Genomic DNA, 27,730 nt, shown 5'->3' with positions numbered 1-27,730 from the left:
CGAGATCCCCTGCTGGAACAATTCTGGGGGGAAGCAGACCGGTCTTCTAACCTTCTTGTATTGAATGGTATTGTTGGTGCATCGTCTCAATTTATATTGTAAAGCACTGTGCAGACTGTTGGCGCTATATAAATCCTGTATAATAATAATAACTTGTTCCAAAAAAAAAAAGAAATGTGCACTCACATTGATGTAGATCGTAAACGTGCGCAAAATTGAGTAATTCTGTGTGCGAAAAAACCACATGTTGTGCTTGAGGTGTTATTCATTGGTAATGTTCAAAAAAGTATAAGGTATGTAGCGCCAAAGGATATGATAAATAAGTTCAAACAAAGTGAATATCAAATGCCAAAAAATATATAAAAATGAATAAATATATATAAATAAATATATGAATATATATCACAATCAAGGTGCATGTGCTCTTAAATAATGTGATAGTAAAAATGATCCAGGTGATATAAAATTAATAGCTGTGATAAATGAGATATAACCTAATGGATGATTGCTATCATAATAAAGCTGATAATATCTAATGATGAAACATTAGAATACACAAGTGGGAATTAAATCAGAAGATTGTGCAAAGTCCATAAAAAATAAATCAATAATTTCTTCCGTGCTGTGCTGATATCCAGGGACCAGGTGCTGGTGCTTAACCACTTTACCACTAGAGGATTTTGCTGTCTTACGTCTGAGTCACTTTTTGCAATTCGGCACTGTGTGACTTTAACTGACAATTGCGCGGTCATGCGACATCATACCCAAACGAAATTTACGTCCCTTTTTTCCCACAAACAGAACTTTCTTTTGGTGGTATTTGATCATTTTATACTTTTTGCGCTATAAACAAAAAAAAGCGTAATATTTTTCACATTTTTTTATATGAAATTCCCCCCCCCCCCCCCCCCCCAAAAAATGTAAAAATCTAAATTTTTTCAAATTTTTGGCCAATTTGTTTTCTGCTACATATGTTTGGTAAAAAAAAATCACAATAAGCGTATTTTGATTGGTTTGCGCAAAAGTTATTGCGTTTACTAACTAAGGGAAAGATTTCTGTCATTTTCTGTGTTTTTTTTTTTTTAACGAGTAATGGCGGCGATCTGCGATTTTTTTTGCGGGACTGCGACATTGTGGCGGACAGATCGGACCCCTGACATTTTTGACACTTTTGGGGGTACCAGTGACATTACTACAGTAATCAGTGCAATAGATATGCACTGTTACCGTAAAAATGACACTGGCAGGGAAGGGGTTAATTTTATTGGAGAGGGAGAGGTTAATGTATGCCTGGTGCTTACTGACATGTGTGGGGGGAGGTGACTGTGTGACACAAGGACAGATCCAGGGTTCAGCTATGCTGAACCCTGCAATCTGACCCTGCCTGTCACTTAGGAGATCCGCCCGCTTGTGGTTACACAAGCGGGCGGATCTCCACACTCGATTCCCCGACGATCGGGGAAGAGCAGCGGCGACTGCCGCTGCTCCTCCCCTGGCCCGACTCCCGCTGTGACTGAACACAGCGGGAGCGAGCCTCCGGCGGAACGCGCGCGCCGCCGAGAAAGGGGAGTGTCGCCAGACGATAACCAACCACTTTGCCGCAGTAGTGCTTGAGTGAGCAGACGGCAAGTGGTTAAATATCATAAAGTAACTTGGTGCATTGATAGTAATGATAGCCGCTCACCTCCTGGTTAGGCTCACAGATTATAATGAGCCAAACCCGCTTTTTGCACACACAGGTGCTGTATAGTAAGGGGTAGGTTACTTCCTCCTGTCCTCCCTCTGGAAAAAGGTGCTTCAGGTGGGGTGTAATGGCCAGACCCGCAGTGCCAAATGACACAGTTAAGGGGATAGGATGGTCACCTCATCATAATCATCTCTCCACCGTCACGATTGGGTGCATATGTAAATAAACACAGCGAACTAGTGCTCTCTGTAGCAACTGGTTTATTGGGGTAAAAAATACAATAAAAAACCCACATGGACTGGCACACAGTGCAGGCATGGACAGCGATAATGGGAGCTACAGCGCGTGCAGGCTCCTCCCCCGTACGTGTTACGTCAAAACCACGACTTCCTCAGCAGGGGTCTTCATTGGTAATGGCCAGGGTCGGGAATCAGGGTGGACAGGAAGGACGGCTGCCCTGGGCGCAATGATTTATTGCAGGTGTAACGGAACCGCCGACCCACACTGTGTTTGTGGGCTTCCATCAGTATACAGCTTCCTACAGTCTTGAACATATATACCAGATTTTCCCAGCCACCCACATACAAAGCTAGCCGACAACTTAGCTTGTACTGGAATCACTCATTTATTGAACAGTTTCACACCCAATTTATACACACATGAGCACATCCCCTTCCTGATCAAATTACCCCATCAGGTCAGGGGTTGCCTGATTACATTCCTATGCAGATAAAATTGCATACAGAAATAGAATTAACATATCTAAAGAACAACCAACACAAACAGTATACTATTTCCACTTAGCAACTAACAGATGACAATTATTCAATCAACCTGAGCCAATTTAGTAGCAGGCGGCCGTCCTTCGAGCTCCTGGAATACAATAAACATTATCTCAATACACATCTAAGCATTGCTTTGATTATGTAGGAGTCACAGACTTCATGGCAACAGGCTATAGGTCTCACAGTGTAAAGTGGGATTAAATCTTCATATTTCTTGAGAGATATGGTTGATAAATATTACTCTCCTATGTGAAGTTATCCAAACCATATTCTCAGTGTCCATTAGGTATCTGTCACAATAGTGTCTGTCTTTCATTCGCAGTGACGGTGAGTACCGTCACAGCAGGAATGGGGCGCCCTAATCCTAACCCTAAGGGAAGGGGGGGACGTAGTTTGGCATCTTTGCCCTGGGCGCTGGATGACCTCTTGTCCCAGCACTGGTAATGGCACTCCAAATGTGAGAAGCAAGGCGCGTGTTTGAACGCACAGCAAACACGGCAGAAAATGCGGTTAAAAACGCAGCAAAGCTCAAAAAGGTGCATGAGCTTTTTTGTTGCCTTTGTTGCACATAGGGCAGCCCTAGGAAATGAAGTAAAATGAATAGGCTGCCCTATGTGTGAAACATGAAAATGCACAAAATAACTGCATGAGCGTGGCGCCTGATGTCATGCAACATAGTATATTGTATGGAGGCAAATCGCACCGCAAAGTATCAGTTCCAGTATCAAGAACATTTTCATGACTACGAGTACTCATGAAAATACTCAGTATTGGCACAGATAATGGTATCGGTGCATCCCTATCCTGTACAATTGCTTTCTGTTTTAAACTGTGCTGTATATTCCTTTCTTTGTACTGAAGTATAAGCAGTGGCAGCCCGTTCATTGGGGGTGCCGCCCCCCTTATCCATGCGTCCGGCCCCCTAATCTACATGCAGGGCGCTGGACGCATGGATTCCAATGGGGTTTTTTTTTTTTTTTTTGAAGCACGTGATTAGAGCCAGAGGCTCTAGTAGGCTTCAAAAAAGGGTGGGCTCGGGGAGCAGAGCATTGCGCCCTGAGCCCACCCAGTTGTGTGACTATAGTGAATTAATATTTGCTATTGTCACACGGATTCTCCTCCTGGCCAATCAGGAAGCGGTGTCCTGAGACCCGTTTCCCGATTGGCTGAAAGGAGAAGCCATGCCATTAGCCAAAGAGGAGGAGAAGGGAGGAGATGCAGGGGACTGCCGCCGCCGCTGCCTGCCTGCCCTCCACATGTTAAGGGTGAGTGAGCCGGCGACCAGGGGGGGGGGCTATGGTGTGCTGGCTGGTATAGTCCGGGGGGGTATGGTGTGGTTCATCTGCCGCCCCCCCTTCCCGTCCCATGGAGCACCAGCCCGCCACTGGGTATAAGTGATCCAATAGAAAAAAGACACTGCTCCAGGTCCGTCCACCTCTATGCCATCCCCCATTCTATACAAGCAGGTGCTGGTCCGGTTCTAAAGTGGCAGGATGCTTCACATGGAAAAGAGGATGATGGCACTCAAATGTATGAAAGTTCTAAACAAATTTATTGGTAATCCGTTGATTCAAAAACATCACAGCAACAGCAGGCAGGGAACAGCATTGACGCGTTTCACGCTACATGCGTTTAATCACAACTTGTGTCAAAAAATGTGTTAAACGCTGTTCCCTGCCTGTTGTGGCTGTCATGCTTTTGTATTGACGGATTACTAATAAATTTGTTTGGAACTTTCATGTAATCTAAAAGTGGAGATAAACTTATTTTTTGGATTTGTACCTACAGGCAAGCCTATAATAAGGCATACCTGGAATATCTCCTAAATTTGCGCTCTGAAGGGATGGCATACCATCCTGAACCTTTAGAGCTCCGTGCCGGAGCCGAGTGCGCGGGAGTGACGTCATCGCAGCTCAAGCCACTCAGATAGCCTTAGCCCATGAACCCGGAAGGAAGACCAGGTGAAGATGGAAGCGCCGGGGGGCAGTGCTATGCTGGAGGGCTCTGTGTACAGGTAAGTCTCTCATAATGTGCTAGTTTGCTGTGCATACTAGTACATTATAACCTAAACCTGTAGGGGGGTCCATTGCTTTTTCTGGCAGTTTAATACCGCTTTAACACCTTGGCGCTGGCCAAATCACATGGCGGACACATGATCATAAACCCTGCCCCGCCTCCTGGCATCCTCAACCTTTCAAAGGGCCAGGAGGCGTTGGCTCCAAGAGGTTAACCCCTACCGAACACATAACACATACAGGTGCATCTCATAAAATTAGAATATCATCAAAAAGTTATTTTATTTCAGTAATTCAATTCAGAGAGTGAAACTCACATATTATATAGATTAATTACACACAGGGTGATATATTTCAAGCATTTCTTTATTTTAATTTTGATGATTATGACTTACAGCTAGTGAAAACCCAAAATTCAGTATCTCAGAAAACTAGAATATTACATAGGACCAATAAAAAAAAAAAGTAATACAGAAATGTTGGCTTACTGAAAAGTATGTCTATGTACAGTATAGTATACACTCAATACTTGATTGGGGCTCCTTTTGCATGAATTACTGTATCAATGCAGCGTGGCACAGAGGCGGTCAGCCTGTGGCACTGTTGAGGTGTTATGGAAGTCCAGGTTGCTTTGGTAGCGGCCTTCAGCTCATCTGCATTGTTGGATCTGGTGTCTCTCATCTTCCTCTCGACAAAATCCCACAGATTCTCTATGGGGTTTAGGTCAGACGAGTTTGCTGGCCAATCAAGCACAGTGATTCCATGATCATTAAACCAGGTATTGGTAGTTTTGGCAGTGTGGGCAGGTGCCAAGTCCTGCTGGAAAATGAAATCAGCATCTCCATATAGCTGGTCAGCAGAGGGGACCATGAAGTGCTCTAGAATTTCCCCTGACCAGGTTTCCTCCACTGTCCAACAACCTCCCCTATTGGATACAGTGGGGACACTCCCTCAAATGACTCACACCTGGTCACATGTGACAGGCATAACTAACAGATCAGGCTCCCCTGATAAGCAGAATGGAGCAAAAATGCTTTTAACCTAGCATCTATCTAGGAGGGTGCTACACAAGCATGGTCCACTATTGTCACCATCAGGAAATCTGACCCATAAAGCCATCGCTGAAGTGCATGCAGACATAAAGTGGCTGCAAATAGGTTGCAGAAGATCAACAGCGCAGAGATGTAACAATAGATGAAAAAAAAAAAAGCGAAGACAGGTATTTTAAATTTAAAAAATATCAATTGTTTATGAGACTCAGAACTTTGGCAAACTCAGGTGTCATACCGTTTGGTTGACATCTACTTTAATGATAAGCAGTGGCAGCCGGTGTGTTGGGGGCGCAGGGGCACCGCCCCCTATCCATGCATCCGGCCCCCTAATCTACATGCGGGGCGCCGGACGCATGGAGTTCAATGGGGCTTTTTTTTTTCCATCACCTGATTAGAGCCAGAGGCTCTAATAGGGTGATGCAAAGGGTGGTCCCGGGGCGCAGAGCAGTGCGCCCCGACTCCACCCATTGTGTGATAATAGCAAATGAAAATTCGCTATTGTCACACGGATCCTCCTCCTGGCCAATCAGGAAGCGGCGGCGATACACGCTTCCTGATTGGCCGAAAGGCAAACCCCATGCCATTGGCTGGGGAGGAGGCGGAGCCGGGAGGACTGAAGAGAAGCCGCCGCGCCGGGGAATGGAAGAGAAGCCGAGAGCCGCCGCTGCTGCCCAGGCAGGAGACAGGAGACAGAGGAGGGTGTGAGGTAAGTGAACTGGTCTCATGCTGGCATCTCTGAAGTGAAAGGGGGCATAATGGCATCTCTGCATTGAAAGGAGGCATGCTGGCATCTCTGCATTCTAAGGGGGCATGATGGCATCTCTGCATTGAAAGGGGGCATGCTGGCATCTCTGCATTGAAAGGTGGCATGATGGGATCTCTGCATTGAAAGGGGGCATGCTGGCATCTCTTCACATTGAAATGAGGCATGATGGCATCTCTGCATTGAAAGGGGGCATGATGGCATCTCTGCATTGAAAGGGGGCATGCTGGCTTCTCTGCATTGAAAGGGGGCATGATGGCATCTCTGCATTGAAAGGGGGCATGCTGGCATCTCTGCATTGAAAGGGGGCATGATGGCATCTCTGCATTGAAAGGGGGCATGCTGGCATCTCTGCATTGAAAGGGGGCATGCTGGCATCTCTGCATTGAAAGGGGGCATGCTGGCATCTCTGCATTGAAGGGGGCATGCTGGTCACTGCATTGAAAGGGGGCACGCTGGTCACTGCAGTGAAAGGGGGCACGCTGGTCTCTGTGCATTGAAAGGGGGCACGCTGGTCCCTGTGCATTGAAAGGGGGCACGCTGTTCCCTGTGCATTGACAGGGGGCACGCTGGTCTCTGTGCATTGAAAGGGGGCACGTTGGTCACTCTGCATTGAAAGGGGGCACGCTGGTCTCTGTGCATTGAAAGGGGGCACGCTATACCTTAATTACTGAAGGCCCCTTTCACACTTTTGTGACCTAAAAGTCACGCAATTTTTTACCGCGTTTTTTGCCGCAAAGCAATGCCTATTACATTTTTCTGTTTGCGCCCCCCCCCCCCCAAAAAAAACTTTGAGCACCAGCCGCCACTGATGATAAGCTATGGTGCATTTCAGTGCGCACACATTACGAGGTAATATTTTTACTAGTGACTGTGTACATCGTTTATGCTGCCTGTTGTTCTGCTTTATATACAGAATATGTTTATCACATTTTAATTGTTGCATATCATTATCAGAGGATTGAAGGATTGGCCCACTTACTGGGAGATGGTCCAGCAAATCGGAAACCCTCCCTGTATGATAAATGCCCCCAGCTGCTTAAGGCTCTCATTATCGCCATACAGGGCATCAAAAACAGCCTATCCAGCGCAAGCAATGCCCCAAATTTGAGGTATTGCTTTTATCGAGCCATTTATATGCGGAAGACTTTTTTAAGCACTGATATTAATACATTAAGACTCTAAAGAGTCGGGTCAGCTATAGGTTATTGCGCCCTGGGGGGAAGCATCTGCACTGCTGGATAAGATGACTCCTGAATATGTATGACTCGCTAAAATGATGTGAAAACTCTCACAAATGCTTCTGAAGTCCTAATTCCCAGCAGAAATGGTGAGTTTGGAATATCACATTCCTAACGGTTTCCATGAATTGGACCAAAGCTGAGGAATAACCATTAGGACAGACGTGGTCACAGTTCGTGGGGGTTGGTTAAGATCTGACTCAGACCTGCAGGATCATTTTCTGCAGAGCCGGTATAAAGGTAGAGCATGCTATTAAACCTTTCCTGACCAGAGGTTATTGATACCTAGATGCCCAGGCCAAAGATAGCAGCATGCATGGAAAAAGGAACAAAGTCTATACTTCTATAGTGTACACTTGCCTCAGTCCAAAGCAGTGCTGTATCTTGGCCCAGGCCAACAAGCTGATGGGGCCACACTGATATGCTGTCCTGATGGGCACTGATATGGGCACTGATATGTTGCACTGATGGGCACTAATAGACTGCACTGATGGCCACTGATGAGGCAGGACTGATAAGCTGCACTGATAGGGCTGCACTGATAAGGCAGCACTAATGGACACTGATATGATGCACTGATAGGCTGCACTAATGGGCAATAAGAGGCTGCACCGGTGGCCACTGATGGGCTGTACTTATGGCCACTGATGAGGCCGCACTGATATGCTGCACTGATGAGGCTGCACTGATGGGCAGTAATGAGGCTGCACTGATGGGCACTGATAAGGCTGCACTGATGGGCACTGATGAAGCTGAACTTTTGGGAACTCATGAGGCTGCACTGATGGGCACTGATAGGCTGTGATTGTGGTCTGTGGTTTACAGATGACAGGGCGGGTCATAAACAGGAAAGGGTGTGGCCTTTACAGGAACTAGGGGTGCCCAAGTTTACTCAGGCCTAGGGCAGCACAAAACCTAAATACACCACTGGTCCAAAGCACCTAGTGTCTACTCTCTCGCTGGTCTGCTATCTGCATGAGTCACTTCTGAAAGTCTATGCCCACACCAAGCGCTATAAACAACAAAAGAGCGACAATTTGGAAAAAAAAAAAAAAAAACAATATTTTTTACTTTCTGCTATAAAACATATCCAAAAAAAATAAATAAAATGTTTTCATCAATTTAGGCCAATGTGAATTACATAACATATTTTTGGTAAAAAAAAAAAAAAATCCCAATAAGCGTATATTGATTGGTTTGCACAAAAGTTATCGCGTCTACAAACTAGGGGAAAGATTTATGTCACACAGCCCGTGTGTACTGGAGCTGGTCCGACAGAAGGCCAGCTCCTTTTGAAGGGGCATGACCAAAAAAGGTCTGCGGATCGGCTCCCTATCATTTACATACCTATGGAATGTTTTTTTTTTCTTTTTTAATTAACCACTTAAGCCCCGGAAGATTTTACCCCCTTCCTGACCAGGGGGTATTTTGCGATTCGGCACTGCGTGACTTTAACGGACAATTGCGCGGTCGTGCGACGCTGTACCTAAATGAATTTGACGTCCTTTTTTTCCCACAAACAGAGCTTTCTTTTGGTGGTATTTGATCACCTGTGCGATTTTTTGATCACGTGCTATAAACAAAAAAAGAGCGTCAATTTTGCAAAAATAACAATATTTTTCACATTTTTTTATATGAATTTCCCCCCAAAAAAAAAGGAAAAATCAAAATTTTTTAAAATTTTCGGCCAATTTGTTTTATACTACATATGTTTGGTAAAAAAAATCGCAAAAAGCGTATTTTGATTGGTTTGCGCAAAAGTTATCGCGTTTACTAACAAAGGGAAAGATTTTTGTAATTTTTGTTGTTTTTTTTTTAACGCGTAATGGCGGCGATCTGCGATTTTTTTTGCGGTACTGCGACATTGGGGCGGACAGATCGGACCCTTGACTGACATTTGTGACACTTTTGGGGTTACCAGTGACATTTCTACAGTAATCAGTGCTATACATATGCACTGTTACTGTAAAAATACACTGGTTGTGAAGGGGTTAACTTTATTTGGAAGGGAGGGGCTGTGTGTATCCCTAGGGGCGTGCTTTCTACTGTGATTGGCTGTGGCTTGAGCTGTAAGGACACTGATCAACGGATCTACATACTAGATCCGTTTTATCAGTGTCTTTACAGCGAGGAGAATGACAGGCAGCTTGTTTACACAAGCTGCCTGACATTCTCCCTCTCCCCCGCCGATCGCCGAGTGACTGGCGGACATCGGGTCCGCTGGTCACACGCGCGGGGGGGTCCGTGACCACGCGGGAGCGGGAGCGCGCCTCCGGGGGCGCGCGCTCGCTCCCTAGACCCTCACAAGCTAGTGACGTAGCCCTACGTCACTTTGCCTGTGAGGGGCTGACTGCCGACGTAGATCGGCGTTAGGCAGTCGGCAAGTGGTTAAAGAATATGTTACCCCATCAAGTTCATATTTCTGATATGTGCCTGCTGTACCATGTACTTGTATAAGAAAGTATGCTTTTCTCTTTGTATTGCTTCCTTTATGTGAAATCCCTGGTGTTTCTGCCAGTCCCCCTGCTTTTCTAGTAAAAACTGACCACACAAGGCACGAGAGCACACTGTGGTCAGTCCTCTAGCTGTGCTTGAAACTCAGCCTGCTCTCCTCCAATAATCAGACTTGTCCTGACTCACTCCCCCCCCCCCCCATCATTCACTGGGAAGACCAGCGTACTGATGTTTCTCTTCCCCCAGCTCCTATGCAGAGAACAGAGGGAATGTGATCACTTATTAAAAAGGGAAAAAATTTATTTATAACGTTTTTTTTATATGTTTACACAAATGTTTTGCCTTCATTTCTATTTTATACTGCATGGGTTGTTTTACAAGATGAGGGTTTACATATATTTTAATTAAAGGTGAACTAACCCTTTAAATAGAACTGAGCCTTTTTTTTTTTTTGCGCTATAAACAATAAACAAAAAAAGAGTGACAATTCTTAACCACTTAAGCCCCGGAAGATTTTACCCCCTTCCTGACCAGGGCCTATTTAGCGATTCAGCACTGCGTGACTTTAATGGACAATTATGCAGTCGTGCGACACTGTACCTAAACGAATTTGATGTCTTTTTTTTCCCACAAACAGAGCTTTCTTTTGGTGGTATTTGACCACCTGTGCGATTTTTTGATCATGCGCTATAAACAAAAAAAGAGCGTAAATTTTGCAAAAATAACAATATTTTTCACATTTTTTTTATATGAAATTCCCCCCAAAAAATTTAAAAATCAAAATTTTTTAACATTTTAGGCCAATTTGTTTTATGCTACATACAGTATGTTTGGTAAAAAAAATTGCAAAAAGCGTATTTTGATTGGTTTGCTCAAAAGTTATTGCGTTTACTAACTAAGGGAAAGATTTTTGTCATTTTTATTGTTTTTTCTTTTTAACGAGTAATGGCGGCGATCTGCGATTTTTTTTGCGGGACTGCGACATTGCGGCGGACAGATCGGACCCTTGACTGACATTTTTGACACTTTTGGGGTTAACAGTGACATTACTGCAGTAATCAGTGCTATACATATGCACTGTTACTGTAAAAATAACATTGGCAGTGAAGGGGTTAACTTTTTTTGAGAGGGAGGGGTTAAGTGTGTCCCTAGGGGCGTGCTTCTAACTGTGATTGGATGTGGCTTGAGGTGTAAGAACAGAGATCAACGGTACTACATAGCAGAACCGTATGATCTCCATTCTTACACAGGGAAGAATGACAGGTGGCTTTGTTTACACTAACCGCCTGCCTTTCTCCCGCTGTAACGGACAATCGCGAGTGCCCGGCGGACATCGGGTCCGCCAGGCACACGCGCGGGGGGGTCCGTGAGCGCGCCTCCGGCGGCGCGCGCTCGCTCCCTAGAGCCTCACAGGCTAGCGACGTAGTCCTACGTCGCTTTGCCTGTGAGGGGCTGACCGCCGCAGTAAATAGCCGTGCGGCGGTCAGCAAGTGGTTAAAAAACAAAAAAAAACAAAACATTATTTTTTACTTTAGGCTATAAAACATTCCCAATAAAAAAAAAAATTAAAGATCAACATTTTTCATCATTTTAGGCCAATTTGGTAAAAAAAATCCCAATAAGTGTATATTGATTGGTTTGCGCAAAAGTTATCGCATCTACAAACTAGTGGAAAGATTTTATTTTTTATTTTTTTACTAGTAATGGCGGCGATCAGTGATTTTTAGCGGGACTGCGATATTGCGGCGGACAGATCGGACACCTAACTGACATTTTTGACACTTTTTGGGGGAGACCAGTGACATTACTACAGTAATCAGTGCTAAAAATATGCACTGTTACTGTACTAAGGACACTGGCAGGGAAGAGGTTAACACCAGGGGCAATCAAAGGGTTAAATGTGTCCCTAGGGGGTTCTTTCTAACTGTGTGGGGGATGGGCTTGCTGAATGATCACAGAGACCTAAATAGGATGAACTCAGGATCCCTGTGTTCATTACTGACAGAACAGCGGTCTGCCGTGTTTACAACGCCGTTCTGTCTCCACGGGGAGCAATCGCGGGTGCCTAGCGGACATCGCAGCCGCCGGATCCGCTGATTTGCTCCCCCTGTAACCAATTGGCGCGTGCGCGCGCCTCCACTAGTGGTCCTGCGAAACTACATACAGGTACGTTGTTTCGCGGGACAGAGCCAACCTTAGTATAAGGACGGCGGCTGGTGGGCAAGTGGGTGAAGAGAGCAAACAATTCCATGTGAAAGTTATATAAAGCCCAATGAATTGTGTGCAGGTGTGTTCTACAGATCTATTTGTGGAAAGCATTCATAGATTATTATTACTGAATCATTTTTACTTTTTTATTGGTCCTTTAAAGCTGAACTTCAGGCAGATATAAAAAGCACAAATTATCGCTACTCTGTAATCATTATTACATCACTAAATGTATTATTTAAATGCAAGGAGTGTAAGTGGTAAAATGTTATATTTAGATGTCTACTTGGCTTGGGACAAGGTCATTGAGAGCCCAGGGCGAACATATCATACTACCCCCAAGATGTATGAGCAAAAACACTGAGCACTAATGTGCAATCCTACCCCCTAGGCATAAATCCCCCCTCTTCCCACTTCCCAGTCTAAATCCACCCCCCTGCTGAAATACCCCCTCCCAGCTTTGCCACCCCCCCCCCCCCAAAAAAAAAAAAAACACTGTGCCTAGCACAAATCCTTTACCCCTAAGCCCCCTTTCACACTTGCAGACCGTTCAGATCCGCCTGTCAGTTTTTCAGGCAGATCTGAATGGATGCCCCATGCATCTCTATGGGGCATCGGATATCAGCGGAGATATATCAACTGCCATCTAATCCGATCCGTCAAATCCGGACGGATGGAAATCCTATTTTCCATCCGTCTGGCGGATCAGATCGGATCTCCGATCAGATCAGTCGGTCCGTTCTCATCCGATTCCCCCATAGAGAAGAATCGGGACCTGACAGCTCTGTCTCCACACAGAGCGGAGACAGAGCTGCCATCCGCCTGCTCAGCGGGGGATCGGTGGATTGATCCCTCGCTGAGAAAAACAGAGTCCGCCGACGAAGCGGACAGTGTGAAAGGGGCCTAAAATTTCCCACCTAGTACTTTACACATGTTCTTCCCCCAACTTTAAATCCCCCCTCCCAGCACAAATTCCCCCTAAATCTCTCCTCCTAGCATTATTCTTCTTCCCCCCCCATCCCCCTCCCAACACAAATCCCCCTAAATCCCTACTCTTAGCACTCCCCTCTCAAAATTTCCCCAACTAGAACAATACATACCCCTGTCACCGCCTAAATTATCTTCCAACACAAACCCCCCTCCCCTCAATCTCCTTGTGGTGCCCCTCCACCTAACATGATACCACAGCGCCCAGGGCAGCCACCCCTTGTCCCGGCCCTGGTCTACAGCATATAGTTGTGTACGCATCTGAATGAAGCACTATAGGAATCAATGGGGTCATAACCATTGTGTCTACAGAAGAAAATATGCGCTGAGTTTGGCAGTGAACGAAAAAAGTTGGACATGGCTGTTTATGGGGCCATACAAATCTACAGATTTTATGCATGTAAACGCATACACTTGTAAAGTTATTAGAAGACTTGTATGTGCCTAAATGCATCTAAACTTAAGTACTTTAACCACCTCCGGGCACTTTTACCCCCTTCCTGCCCAGGCCAATTTCAGCTTTCAGCTCTGTTACACTTTGAATGACAATTACTCAGACACGCAACACTGTACCCAAATGAAAATGTTATCATTTTTTTTAGACAGATAGAGCTTTCTTTTGGTGGTATTTAATCACCACTGGGGTTCTTTGATTTTTGCTATATAAACAAAATAAATGTTGAAAAAAGAAAAGTCTTCTTAAAAAAAAAATTGTATTTCTTAGTTTCTGGTATAAAATTTTGCAAATAATATAATTGTTTTTCATAAATTTAGGCCAAACAACCCAATTTAGTGTATATTATTTAGTCTGTGAAAGTTATAGAGTCTACAAACTGTTGTTTTTTTTTCACAAAATTGCCATTATAACAAGTTATTTCTCACACTTTGTTCAAAATGTATAGCGTATACAAACTATGGGATATATACTAGAACTTTTATTTATTTTACTAGTAATGGCGGTGATCAGCAACTTATAGCAGGACTGCGATATTGCGGCGGACATTCTGACACTAACTGACACTTTGTGGGAAACAGTGACACTAATACAGTGGTCAGTGCTAAAATTATGCACTATTACTGTACTAATGGCACTGGCTGGGAAGAGGTTAACATCTAGGGCGATCAAAGCTTTACCTGGGTGCCTTTTAAACTGTGGGAGGTGCTTTTACTAGGGGAAGACATGGATCCTAGTCACTGCTTTGCAGAGACACAGGATCCATGCCTTCCCTCCTGTCAGAACGGCAATCTGCCTTGTTTACATAGGCAGATTGCAGTTCTGCCTCTGTGGCTGATGATCTGTGGGTGCCGTTGGACATCGAGTCTTGGTGTGGTACCCACTGATTGGCTCCTGCTATGTGAAATCACAGTGGGACCGAACCGGCGGTGGCGCGCGTTCGTGCCCTGTACCCGGAAGTGCAGGATCACGTACTGTATATATACATGATCCTGCACACAGCAGCCGCCCTGTAGCAGTAAAACTGCCTTTAGGGCAGGTGGCAAGTGGTAATGACAGACGGCAGACATAAAGTATGTGTCATTGGGCCAATGCTTTCGTGCTCTCATTACACGCTCCCAGCACAAACACAGAGCTGTCAAAGCAGGGACATTTTAAATATTGATTGGACCCTGGGCAAACATTTTCTTGCCCCCCCCCCCCCCATTTCTACCAGCTATTTACAGGCAGCGCAGGAACAAGGGGCAGCTGCTTGGGCCTCACAACAATGACTGGGCCCAGGGCAGCTGCCCCTTTTGCCCTGCACTAAAGACAGCCCTGTGTCAAAGACAACTCTTGATCCAGACTAAAGATCAGCAGGTATCGGATTCCGATCATGTGACCACTGTGATACTAGTCACATGACCACCAATCCTTCCTGCTCCCCCCCAGGCATTCAGAACTGTTTAAGGGGATGCTGGGACAGGCCAAAAGGAGATAAGCATGTTTTTTTTATGTAGGACCATTTGCTAGCTTTGCCAGCAAGAACCTGTATTCCATGCAGAAAATATACATCTGCCCGTGTGATTGAGCCCTAAGTATCTGGTATCAACCTCTTGCAGTCCCTGTACAGCAGAGCTGGACTGTGAGAAGAAAAGCAGGACAAGGAGCCAATCAGATTATATGCTGACAAGATGCATGCTGAAGGAGAAGAAGAATGGCAGAGAGATGAGCTCATCACTGTGTTGCTTCTACTCTTTTGACTATCCACAGGCTGAGGTGGATTTAGAACAACCTGGGCTCAGAGGAATATTTTTTTAACCATTTTAGCGTCGGTAGGTTTTACCCCCTTAATGACCAGGCCATTTTTTGCGATTCGGCACTGCGTTCCTTTAACTAACAACTGCGCAGTCGTGCGACGCTGTACCCAAATACAATTGATGTCCTTTTTCCCCCACAAATAGAGCTTTTTTTTTTGGTGGTATTTGATCACCTGTGTGGGTTTTAGATTTTGCACTATAAACAAAAAAAGAGCAACAATTTTGAAAAAAAAAACCACATAATTCCTTACTTTCTGCTATAAAACATTCCCAAAACAATTTAAAAAATCACATTTTATTATCAGTTTAGGCCAATTTGAATTTTGCTACATATTTTTGGTAAAAAAAAAAAAAAAAATCCCAAAAAGCGTATTTTAATTGGTTTTTACAAAATTTATAGCGTTTACAAACTGCAGGATAGATTTCTATTTATTTATTTATTTATTTTTATTAGTAATGGCTCCGATCGGCGATTTTTAGTGGGACTGTGACATTGCGGCGAACAGATTGGACCCCTAAGTGACATTTTTGACACTTTTTTGGGGACCAGTGCCATTAATACAGTAATCAGTGCTAAATAATATGCACTTTCACTGTATAAATGACACTGGCAGGGAAGGGATTAATACTGGGGGTGATCAAGGGGTTAAGTGTGCTCCTAAATGTGCTTGCTAACTGTGGGGGGCTCTGTGAAAGGCACACAGAGATCGGTGTTCTCACTGTGCCTGTGTGACAGAAGAGCCGCCTGCTTTGTTTACGTAGACATGCGGCTCCCCTGTCAGTTTCCCCGAAGATCACGGAAGGCCGGTGGCGATCGAGCCCGCTCCTCCCCGCGGTCTGTCCACGTAGATCTACATGCTTATGCGCAGCCAAGCTGCCCTGCCACAATAAATCTGCGTGGGTATGTTTGTTTGTTTATACTGTACAGCAAAAATAAAAAAAACCCAGTGGTGATCATTTTTTTTTTTATTTAAATTTTTTATTATTGAACTTCATTAGACAAAAACTTACAAGACATCTCAAAAACAAAGAAAGAAACAACATATATAATTTTCAACAAATTTACAAAATATTGCCTTATGGTACATTTCTTCCTTTTTTTTTTTTATCTCTATCTTCCCTCTCCCTCCCTTCTCCCCCACCCCCCTTCCCGTCTCTCCTCCATATTCTTCCTTAGCTATTCATTTCTACATCTTTGCTTGATTTTTTAAATCTATCCATTTTTCCCATTTTTTTTAAATATTAATTGGGTTTTCCTCCTGGCTATTACTCATATATTCCATATTAAAGACATAATTTATCCTAGTGTACCATTCTTTTAACCACTTAAGCCCCGGAAGATTTTACCCCCATTCCGACCAGGGGGTATTTTGCGATTCGGCACTGCGTGACTTTAACGGACAATTGCGAGGTCGTGCGATGCTGTACCTAAACGAATTTGGCGTCCTTTTTTTCCCACAAACAGAGCTTTCTTTTGGTGGTATTTGGTCACCTGTGCGATTTTTTGATCACGCGCTATAAACAAAAAAAGAGCGTCAATTTTGCAAAAATAACAATATTTTTCACATTTTTTGAAATGAAATTCCCCCCAAAAAAAATGTAAAAATCAAAATTTTTTAACATTTTCGGCCAATTTGTTTTATGCTACCTATGTTTGGTAAAAAAAATCGCAAAAAGCGTATTTTGATTGGTTTGCGCAAAAGTTATCGCGTTTACTAACAAAGGGAAAGATTTTTGTCATTTTTGTTGTTTTTTTTTTTAACGCGTAATGGCGGCGATCTGCGATTTTTTTTGCGGTACTGCGACATTGCGGTGGACAGATCGGACCCTTGACTGACATTTTTGACACTTTTGGGGTTACCAGTGACATTTCTACAGTAATCAGTGCTATATATATGCACTGTTACTGTAAAAATACACTGGTAGTGAAGGGGTTAACTTTATTTGGGAGGGAGGGGCTGTGTGTGTCCCTAGGGGCGTGCTTTCTACTGTGATTGGCTGTGGCTTCAGCTGTAAGGACACTGATCAACGGATCTACATAGTAGATCCATGTGATCAGTGTCTTTGCAGCGAGGAGAATGACAGGCAGCTTGTTTACACAAGCTGCCTGACATTCTCCCGCTCCCCCGCCGATCGCCGAGTGGCCGGCGGACATCGGGTCCGCTGGTCACACGCGCGGGGGGGTCCGTGACCACGCGGGAGCGCGCCTCCGGGGGCGCGCGCGCGCTCGCTCCCTAGACCCTCACAAGCAAGCAACGTAGCCCTACGTTAGTTTGCCTGAGAGGGGCTGACCGCCGACGTAGATAGTCGTGCGGCGGTCGGCAAGTGGTTAAGTCTGGGGGATCTACTTCATGCCACTTCTTCGATATTGTTCCTTTTGCTGCATTTAGCAGGGTTGGGATCAAGGTTGCTTTATATTGTTTTAGTGATCTTGTCGTTTTATGAAATAGGCAGACCCATGGATCATTTGGAATCGTTATTTCAGTAATTTCACCAATAAATTGACGTACCACCAAAGAAAGCTCTATCTGTCTAAAAAAAAAAAATATTTCATTGGGTTGAATGATGCTGGCCATCCGACTGAGGACATCTAAAGGCAGAAAAAAGTACTGCAGGGGAGATCTCTGGACAGAAGGCGACTATTGCAGCAAAAGCCAATTTTGTTATTTTATCTTTTATTCAAATGTTATCCTATTATTTTTAGGTTTATTTCTGCTTTAAGACCTCCTATCTCCGTATAAGGCTCAGAATAACATAAGCAGCTTATTTAAAAGTAGTTAATGTCATTACAATTTTACAGCAAAGGAAAAGGAGTCTGGATAACGGATGACTATACCCCATATACTCAGTGCACTTGGGGAATATATTTTGTTCTCCAGTTTTATAGCTGGGACAGACATCATTGTAAATGTGATTTAGGACAGTCTCTACTACTGTCTGATCTTATCATCACCGGCTGGCGTTGGAATTTGTCTGAGCGTACCCAGCGCATGGAAGCACTGAAACTGGGGAGTGGGATTGAATACTTAACAAACTCCCCTGGAAACTGGAGACAGACAGTATGGAAGAGCTCTGTGTTTGGGGACATACAGATCGCTGCATGGTAATTCAACCGCAGGGACAATAAATACATAAAATGGGTACACACTAGTAGAATTTCGAACGAAAACTCATATAAAAATTATCAGAACTTTCGAACGTTGTTCAAAAGCAGTTCAAAACTTTTTTCTTTTAACATTTGATTTTGGAATGAATGGACTTAAACCACATACACTGTTCAGAAATTCATACATTCAAGAAAAAGTTCTCCACTAAAGATTAGAAGAACAAATGAATGTTCTTATGAAAAATGTTGAATAGAATTCTACTATTATTACTATACAGGATTTATATAGCGCCAACAGTTTATGCAGAGCTTTACAATGTAGAGGGGGGGCAGCACAATTAAAATACAGTTAAATACAGAAGGGACGAGAGGGCCCTGCTCAAGGAGCTTACAATCTAAAGGGAGGGGGAGGTGGTACAAAAGGTAATAGCTGCGGGGGATGATCTGATGGAGGTGGCTCGGGTGCGGTTCTTAGGTGGAAGTTGGATAGGCTTTCCAGAATAGGTGATTTTTCAGGGATCGCCTAAAAGTGGATACGGTAGGGGCTGACTGGACATACTGGGGAAGGGAGTTCCAGAGTATGGGAGAGGCTCTGGAAAAGTCCTGGAGGCGAGCATGGGAGGAGGTAACAAGGAAGGTAGAGAACAGGAGGTCTTGGGAGGAGCAGAGAAGACAATTAGGGCAACATGTGTTGATGAGGTTGGTGATGTAGCTGGGGGCAATGTTGTGGATGGCCTTGTATGTTGTGGTTGGTATTTTGAATTTTATACGGTGGGGTAGGGGAAGCCAGTGAGGGGATTGGCAGAGAGGGGCAGCAGCCATGGATCAGTTAATAAAGTGTATTAGTCTAGCAGCAGCATTCATATTAGACGAAGGGGGGAAATCCTGTGTAAAGGCAGGCCAGTGAGGAGAGAGTTGCAGTAGTCGAGTGTACTAGTATACTGGTGTATTAGGGACCGACCGATTATCGGCAAAGCCGATATATCGAGGGCCGATATGCACTTTTCCCACCAAGGTGGCCGATATAAACCGTTATTACGGAAAGTGCTTGTACCGGAGTGATGCCTGCAGCTAGAGGCATCCCCCCGGTACCGGCGTCCATAGCCGACGGTCGGCTGTCTTGTAATAACAACCGATGCGGCTGAGAAGCTGCTGGGCTGTCATTACAAGGAGCGGGAGGGGACGTCCCCCTCGTTCCCGCCGCCTTCCGTGGCTCGCCCGGGTCTCCCGTCCCACCAGGAGATCCGAGCAACCAGCCTGCACGGCCACTTGGCGTTTTGAATGCTTTTAAGTGCAGAGGAGGGGTTTGAGGTCTTTTAGACCCCCAGATCCCTCCACAAGAGTGCTTGTCAAGTAAAAAAAAAATGTACGAAAATATCGGCCCCTATTGGCCGATACCGATACGCGATTACCAAAATATCAGTATCGGTATCGGCAATGAAAAAACGATATCGGTCGATCACTATAGTGTATACCCAGCTTTAGAATGAGCAAAACTACCTCTTCACCACCAGCAAACAAGTATCTTAGTTTTGGGGACAGACAGGTCCACGTTAAGCTTAAATTCACAGTAGTGTGGCCTGAGAACGTGTGCAAAATCGTGCAATTTTGCGCACATTGCATTCAACATATGCGTGTCGTGATTGAGTTAACATTTATTGGTAGTGGCACCTCAAATGAAGCAAGCAAGAAGTGCGGTTTTAAAAAAATGAAAAGCTCAAAAAGGTGTGTGCCACGTGCAGGGCAGCCTATTGAAATAATTGGGGTGCCCCTATGCACAAAGCATGTGAGAAATGCACATGTGTGCCAGCCTGACATCACATAACATTAGTGTGGATGAGGCTGATGTGAACCTGTGTTCCAGGCATTCCAGTAGTTTGTAGCTCAATCACTGAACAATTAACTTTTTGCAGCATTTGAATCTAGCTACAGAATCACCAGCTTCAAGTGTCACATTCATGGTTTCTAACTGCACAGGGAAACATTGTAGTCACTAGCAGCAACTGGTGGCAGTTGACATCTCGGGGGGGTTGGACGATATGTGCTTGGGGGGGGGGGGGGGGGGCTTTGCGCACAGAGTGGACTTGTGCTGTTTTCTCCACTTCCTGGTCACCTTTTTCTCCCCTTCCCATTCACTGACTTCTCCCCTTTACGGTCAGCGTACAGACCTCAGATCAACTTGTTTCGGTACTGAGCTCCAGGATTTAAATCAAATCCTGGGATGTCCCGGTGAATCTGGGACGGTTTGGAGGTATGTTACTACAGCATAAAGAAACATTTTAGACAATTACTTGCTTTGTGATAACAGTTTAAGGAAGGCTCTTTAAGCATGCTAGCAACTCCATAAAGACATGGCTTGATGAGTCTGATGTTTAAGAAATCTAGTGGCCCCCATAGAGTCCTAATCTCAACCCAACTGATCGTCTTTTGAATGAAATGGAATGCAGATTATAAGCTACATCTTCTCATCCAACATCAATGCCTGACCCTACAACTGCTTTTTTTGGCTAAATGGGCACACATTTCCACAGACACACTTCAAAATCTCTCAAAAAGCATTCCCAGAACACTGGAGTAGCCATTCTCAAACAGGGTTCCTCTAGAGGTTGCTAGAGATTCAGCTGTGGCTAATTGTCCTCCCATCTGATGGTGACTGCATAGGTCCAAAGCCAACACCTCTTGGCAGAGCCAGCTGCAGGACACCAATGGTCTTTTTAGCTATAAGGATGGAATTGTGGTCACTACTGTAAGGGAAACATTCTTCCCACTGGCCACCAATTTTCCCTAATAATAACCATAACCATCAATGAGTTGGTTTTACAAGGGATTCTCTAAGACCTAAAAAATGTTTCAAAGGGGTAAAAAAAATTGAGAAAGGCTAAAGTAAAGGTTATAACTGCAAAAAAGTGGAGGTGGCTCTATATTAATGTGCATGGTTTTGGAATGGGAGATTCACCAAAGTCATATAGGGGTGAAGGTCAGGAGTCCACAAACCCTTGTTCATATAGTGCAGGGGTTCCCAAACTTTCTAAACAAAAGGCCAGTTTACTGTCCCTCAGACTTTAGGGGGGCCGGACAGTGCCCATTGGGAGTTTAAATTTCCCAGGCGTCAGTGGGAGTAAAGAGTGCATCTTTGGCATAGGGGGAATAATGCTCCATTGTTCTGGTCAGTTGGAGGAATTGTACCTCATCGCTGGTGTCAGTGCAAGAATAGTGCCCTTATTTTGGAGTCAGTGGGAGGAATAGTACCCCAGCATTGGTGTCAGTGGGAGGAATAGTGTCCCATCATTGATGTTAGTAACAGGAATTATGCCTCATTGTTGGTGTCAGTGGGAGGAATAGTGTCTTGGATAAGTGGATGGAAGATCAGATATGGGCAAGCAAAGGGCCACAGTTTGGAGACCACTGATATAGAACATAAAAATATCCAAACATCCAAAAAAATCATTTAAAACAAAATTGTTTAAAAAAACATTAAAGTTTTCTTCAATATATATGCTATCCAAGCTTGCCAGAATGGGCAGTTCTTATCTTTTTGTGTATGTCCGACCTAACAGTCTCCTTGACAGGAGCTTTGAGAAAAAAGTTAAGGGCATTTGCAGCCTGGATAAATTAACAGCAGGCCCATTTTTCTTGTGAATGGATTTATTGACTGTATGGGACTCTGTGTGAATCCAGTTAGCATGAGTTGAAATAAGAGCTCCCTCTGCTCTCTCCGCATATTAACTCTTCCACGCAAGGGCTCAGCCCCTGTCTTTCCATTACGCTTATATCCAGGCATTTTTCATGGTGCTCAGGGGGTTACACCGATCACTGTCTTGGCAAGAAGCAATAGTTCTATCTGGCTAGTGGACACATAAAAAAGAGAATTATTCCGTAAGTAAAAATCCTCTTCTAAGTCCCCCTGAACAGAGTCATTACATGAAAATCAGAGATTACATCGTTCTCCCAAAAAGGCCGTTTGTCTTTCTGCACCGCCCGTTACTCTGGCATGGCGACCATGCTGATAAATTGCTGATTCGACTTGTTTTTTTTCTGACATCAGGAATTGATGTGTACAATGGGAAACAGCTCTTTCAGTCTGGAAGCTGGTCCCCATCTACATGGGGGGGCTCGAAAGTCGTGGGAGCTTGGCAGCAGTTATGGAGCCACATTCTTCTTTGTTGGTAAAAAGAGAAAGAAAAGTTAGCATTATGTAGCAATAAGGGTTGTCTTAAAGCGGTACTAAAGGCATACAGTAGATACTTACCTCTGTTCCAATGGTTCAACACCTGCGAGGTCCCTTGCCAGCACTGGCATCTTCTCCCAGGCTTCTTCTGGGTGCCAGTCTTCAGCCTTCTCAATTGGCCAGTGCGGGACGATTTCGCTCCCAGGCATGCGCAGGAGTACAGTCATCCAGGCACACAAAAAGTGTGCCAGAGTGTAAACTGAGCTGCATATGCAGTCCCCTCTACATTCTACAGGCAATTTCGGACAGGCAGGTAAGTGTATTTTTTTGCAGAAGAGACAATGGGGTTGATTTACTAAAGGCAAAAGCTTCACTTTACAAAGAACAACCAATCACATGCAAGGAAAAAAAAAATAATAATTTTTTTTGCTTGTACATGATTGAATGATGGAAGCCAGCAGAGCTCCTCCTCATTTACTAAGCTTTAGAGCAGGGGTCCTTAAACTGGGGTCCTGAACCCGGCCCGCGGGCCGCCACCGCCGCAGCCAGCACCACTTTACTCACATATAAGAGTACTAAGAGCCCGAGGCCCCCAGCATTTAGAGTGGAGGAGGATTTAACTTCTTCCTCCTCCCTCGCTCCGCCCTGAGTGGTTTAGCTCCACCCACCTCCTCCATCATCTCAGGCGGAATGGTCAAAGGGGAAAGAACTGACAGGACTCGAGGTTTGACTGAGCACCGGGGATGCATCATGTGTGTCATGGGGAGCCAGAGACCCATACAAAGAGGAGGGGTTCATGCTGGGATTTGTAGTTCTTTACTTTTGGGGGATGTGACCCCCCCCATAAGTGTAGGACTACAGGTCCCAGTATGAACCCCTCAGAGCTGAGGATGCAATAACCCCCCTCCCAACTAGTTAAGGACTACAGTCCTCAGCATGAACCCATGACATCTAAGGGGTTCATGCCAGGACTAGTAGTCCTTCATCTTTGGGGGGGGGGGGTCACAGCTTTAGAGCTAAGGGGTTCATGATGGGACTAGTAGTCCTTCATCTTTGGGGGGGGGGGGTCACAGCTTTAGAGCTAAGGGGTTCATGATGGGACTAGTAGTCCTTCATCTTTGGGGGGGGGGGGGTCACAGCTTTAGAGCTAAGGGGTTCATGCCAGGACTAGTAGTCCTTCATCTTTGGGGGGGGGGGTCACAGCTTTAGAGCTAAGGGGTTCATGATGGGACTAGTAGTCCTTCATCTTTGGGGGGGGGGTCACAGCTTTAGAGCTAAGGGGTTCATGATGGGACTAGTAATTCTTCACTTTTTTTTGAGGGGGGAGTCACATCCTTAGATCTCAGGGGCTCATGCTGGGACTTGTAGTCCATCACTTTTGGGAGGTATGAACTTCCTAAAAGTAACGGACTGCAAGTTACAGCATGAACCCCTCAGAGCTGAGGACGTGACACCCCCTCATAACTAGTGAAAGACTACAAGTCCCAACATGAGCCCCTAAAATCTAAGAATTTGACCCCCCCAAAAGGTAAGGACTACTAGTCCCAGCATGAACCCCTCAGAGCTGAGGACTTGACAGCCCCCCAACTAGTGAAGGACTATAAGTCCCAGCATGAGCTCCTGAGATCTAAGAATGTGACCCCTTAGAACTGCAGATATCAGGGTGCCTTGCTGTGGCCTGCAGCTTACCCAGGTATTTGCAAATGTGTGCAACTAAACCCCTGTTTTTAACGCACACTGTTAGACAGTGTAATTAGGTTTGAATCCCAACCACGGCACTACCTGCCTGGAGTTTGCATGTTCTCCCTGTGCCTGCAAAGGTTTCCTTCAGTTTCCTTCCACACTCCAAAGACATGCTGGTAGGTTAATTGGATCCTATCTAAATTGGCCCTACTGTATGAATGTGAATTAGAGACCTTAGATTGTAAGCTCCTTGAGGGCAGGGACTGATGTAAATGTACAATGTATATGTAATGCACTGCATAAATTGACAGCAATATATAAGTACCTATATTAAATAAATTCCTCTCAATAACACCAATGATGGAGCACAATTCCACCCAATGACATCAACAATAGGGCACAATTCCACCCAATGACACCAACGATGGAGAACAATTCCTCCCAATGACACCATTCCTTCCATTGATAGGGCACAGTTTCTCCCAATGACACTAAACATAGGGCACAGTTCCTTCCAATGACACTAACCACCAACACCAAAGATTAGGCATTACTTTTTCCCACTCAGGACTTTTGCTTCTCCCAATGGCCACAGCCTGGCCCCCCAAAATGTCCCATATAGAAGAGGTCATACTGGAAGAGAAAGGGGCAGCATTACGTGCCAATCAGGAGTGCTGCGTGCATATGTCATCATAAAGAACATGCTGACAGGAGAAGAGAGCAGAGAGATGATCTCATAAGTCTGCTGCTGCTCTTTCATTGTCCGGTCATAGGCCGGGGGCAGGGATGTGACCTGGCTGTCTTTCTTATGGAAAGCAGAGAAAGGTCTGGTTGTCAACCTGGCTCAGCCATCTGGCATAGATACACGATATTGTCAAAAGTATTGTGACACCTGCCTTTACATACACATGAACTTTAATGGCTTCCCAGTCTTAGTCCATAGGGTTCAATATTGAGTTGGCCCACTCTTTGAAGCTATACCAGCTTATACTGTTCTAGGAAGGCTGTCCACAAGGTTTAGGAGTGTGTCTATGGGAATGTTTGACCATTCTCCCAGAAGCACATTTGTGAGGACAGGCACTGATGTGGATGAGAAGGCCTAGCTCACAGTCTCCGCTCAAATTCATCCCAAAGGTGTTCTAATTGATTGAGGTCAGGACTCTGTGCAGGCCAGTAAAGTTCCTCCACCCCAAACTTGCTCATCCTTGTCTTTATGGATGTACGTGTAAAGGCAGCTGTCCCAATACCTATGACAATATAGTGTATGTCAAAGATTACAAATCCTTTGGCAGGTAATACAGCTCCAATATACATATTTCAGTTGTGTATTTTGCTATTTGCCTGGAGTTGACTTGTCCAAAGGGTGGTAATAAATAGCGCATACTCAGACTGGTCAGAGGTGGTAAGTGGGGTCCCCCAAGGCTCAGTCCTGGGACCAACCCTGTTCAATGTATTCATAAACAGCATTGAGGACGGGATCAGTAGTTCGATATCAGTTTTTGCAGATGACACAAAATTGGGCAGGGCAATAACTGCACAGCATGACGCAGATATCCTACAGAATGACCTGGACAAAAAAACAGAGTGGGCAACGACATGGAAAATTAGGTTTAATGTGGAGAAGTGTAAGGTTTTGCACTTGGGGACTAAAAACATAAAAGCACAATACACTTTGGGGGGGGAACCTTTGGGCGAATCAAAAATGGAGAAAGATCTGGGAGTCTTCGGTAGAGGATAGACTAAGCAATAGCATGCAATGTCAAGCGGCAGCTGCCAAAGCCGGCAGAATATTAGCATGCATAAAGAAAGGGATGTATTCCACAGATAAAACTATAATCCTTCCACTTTATAAAACTCTGGTCCGACCACATCTGGAGTATTCTGTCCAGTTCTGGTCGCCAGTCCTCAGGAGGGATTTGTTGGAGCTGGAGAGAGTCCAGAGAAGGGCAACTAAACTAATTAGGGGATTGGAGGACCTTAATTATGAAGAGCGTCTTGAATCGCATGATTTATTCACCCTGGAGAAGAGACGCCTGAGAGGGGACATGATGGCAATTTATAAATATCTCAATGGTGATCTCAGCATAGAAAAAAAGCTATTCACTCGAAAGGATTGCATGAGAAGCGTTTTAATCTCAGGCATCGCGGGGGGTTCTTTACTGTTAGGGCTACAAGATTGTGGAATTCTCCACAATAGGTGGTTTCTGTGGGAAGTATGGTGGCTTTCAAAAGACTCTTATGGCGCTTTTCCACTGCATGGAACCGTACCGGTTCGGCACGCTTTTGTGCTTTTCCACTGCTGGTACCGCATGGTATAGGGTCGGAACGGTTCGGTACGGTACGGTATAGGTTTGCTTTTCCACTGCATGGAACCGAACGGTATGGTACGGTCAGGGCCGGACTGGGGATAAAAACCAGCCCTGGAAATAATTTCATACCAGCCCCATAACATTATTATACCAGCCCAACAGCATAACGTCACCTCACCCTGTTTTCAGGTGATCATAGATTGTATTACATCCCCATCTATAAAAGAGATACGGAGCGCATACCGCTGGTCACCAAGATTCCCAATATACCCTCTGTATCCCCTTCCAGTAAACGTCCATACTAGTGATCGACCGATATTGTTTTTTTGTTGCCGATACCGATCTTTTAGCCAATGCATATCGGTATCAGACGATATTTTTGTACAATTAAATTTTTTTTTTTTTTTTTAAAGTACTTTTGTGGAGGGATCTGGGAGAGGAGGAACCCCTCCTCTGCACTTAAAAGCATTCAAAAACGCCAAGTTTGGCTGTTTTGAATGCTGTCATTTTTTTAAATCTGGCACCAGACAGTACCCAGAAGTGATATTACTCATGACATCACTTCCGGGTTTTTGCATGGAAACCCAATAAGAGCCGAATGCAGCTTTGATCGGGTATTCGGCAGCCGTGCAGGCTGGTTGCCCAGGTCTCCCGGTGGGACGGGAGACCCGGACGAGCCGTGGAAGGCTCCCCTCCAGCTCCTTGTAACGACAGCCATCGGTTGTCATTATAAACAGCTGACCGTCGGCTATGGACGCCGGTACCGTGGTGACGCCTCTAGCTGCAGGCATCACTCCGGTACAAGCACTTTCCCGAATTATCGGCAATATTGGCCACCTTGGCCAATTCTGATATATTCTGATATATCGGGGAAAGTGCATATCCCTCTAAAATGGTTGTCCCTGTGTCTGGGCTGCAGCATAGGCACAGTGGCCCTCTCACTTTAAATGCTCCCACAACGCCAATAGGAGCCACTGCTGGATCCACAATGGGGCCACAGTGGTGATGCCAGACCGCCG

This window comes from Pelophylax lessonae (genome assembly GCF_965119305.1).
Source record: "Pelophylax lessonae genome assembly, chromosome: 8".
Classification (NCBI taxonomy): domain Eukaryota; kingdom Metazoa; phylum Chordata; class Amphibia; order Anura; family Ranidae; genus Pelophylax; species Pelophylax lessonae.
The sequence above is the reverse complement of the archived record's forward strand: the minus strand, read 5'-3'. Positions refer to the sequence as shown.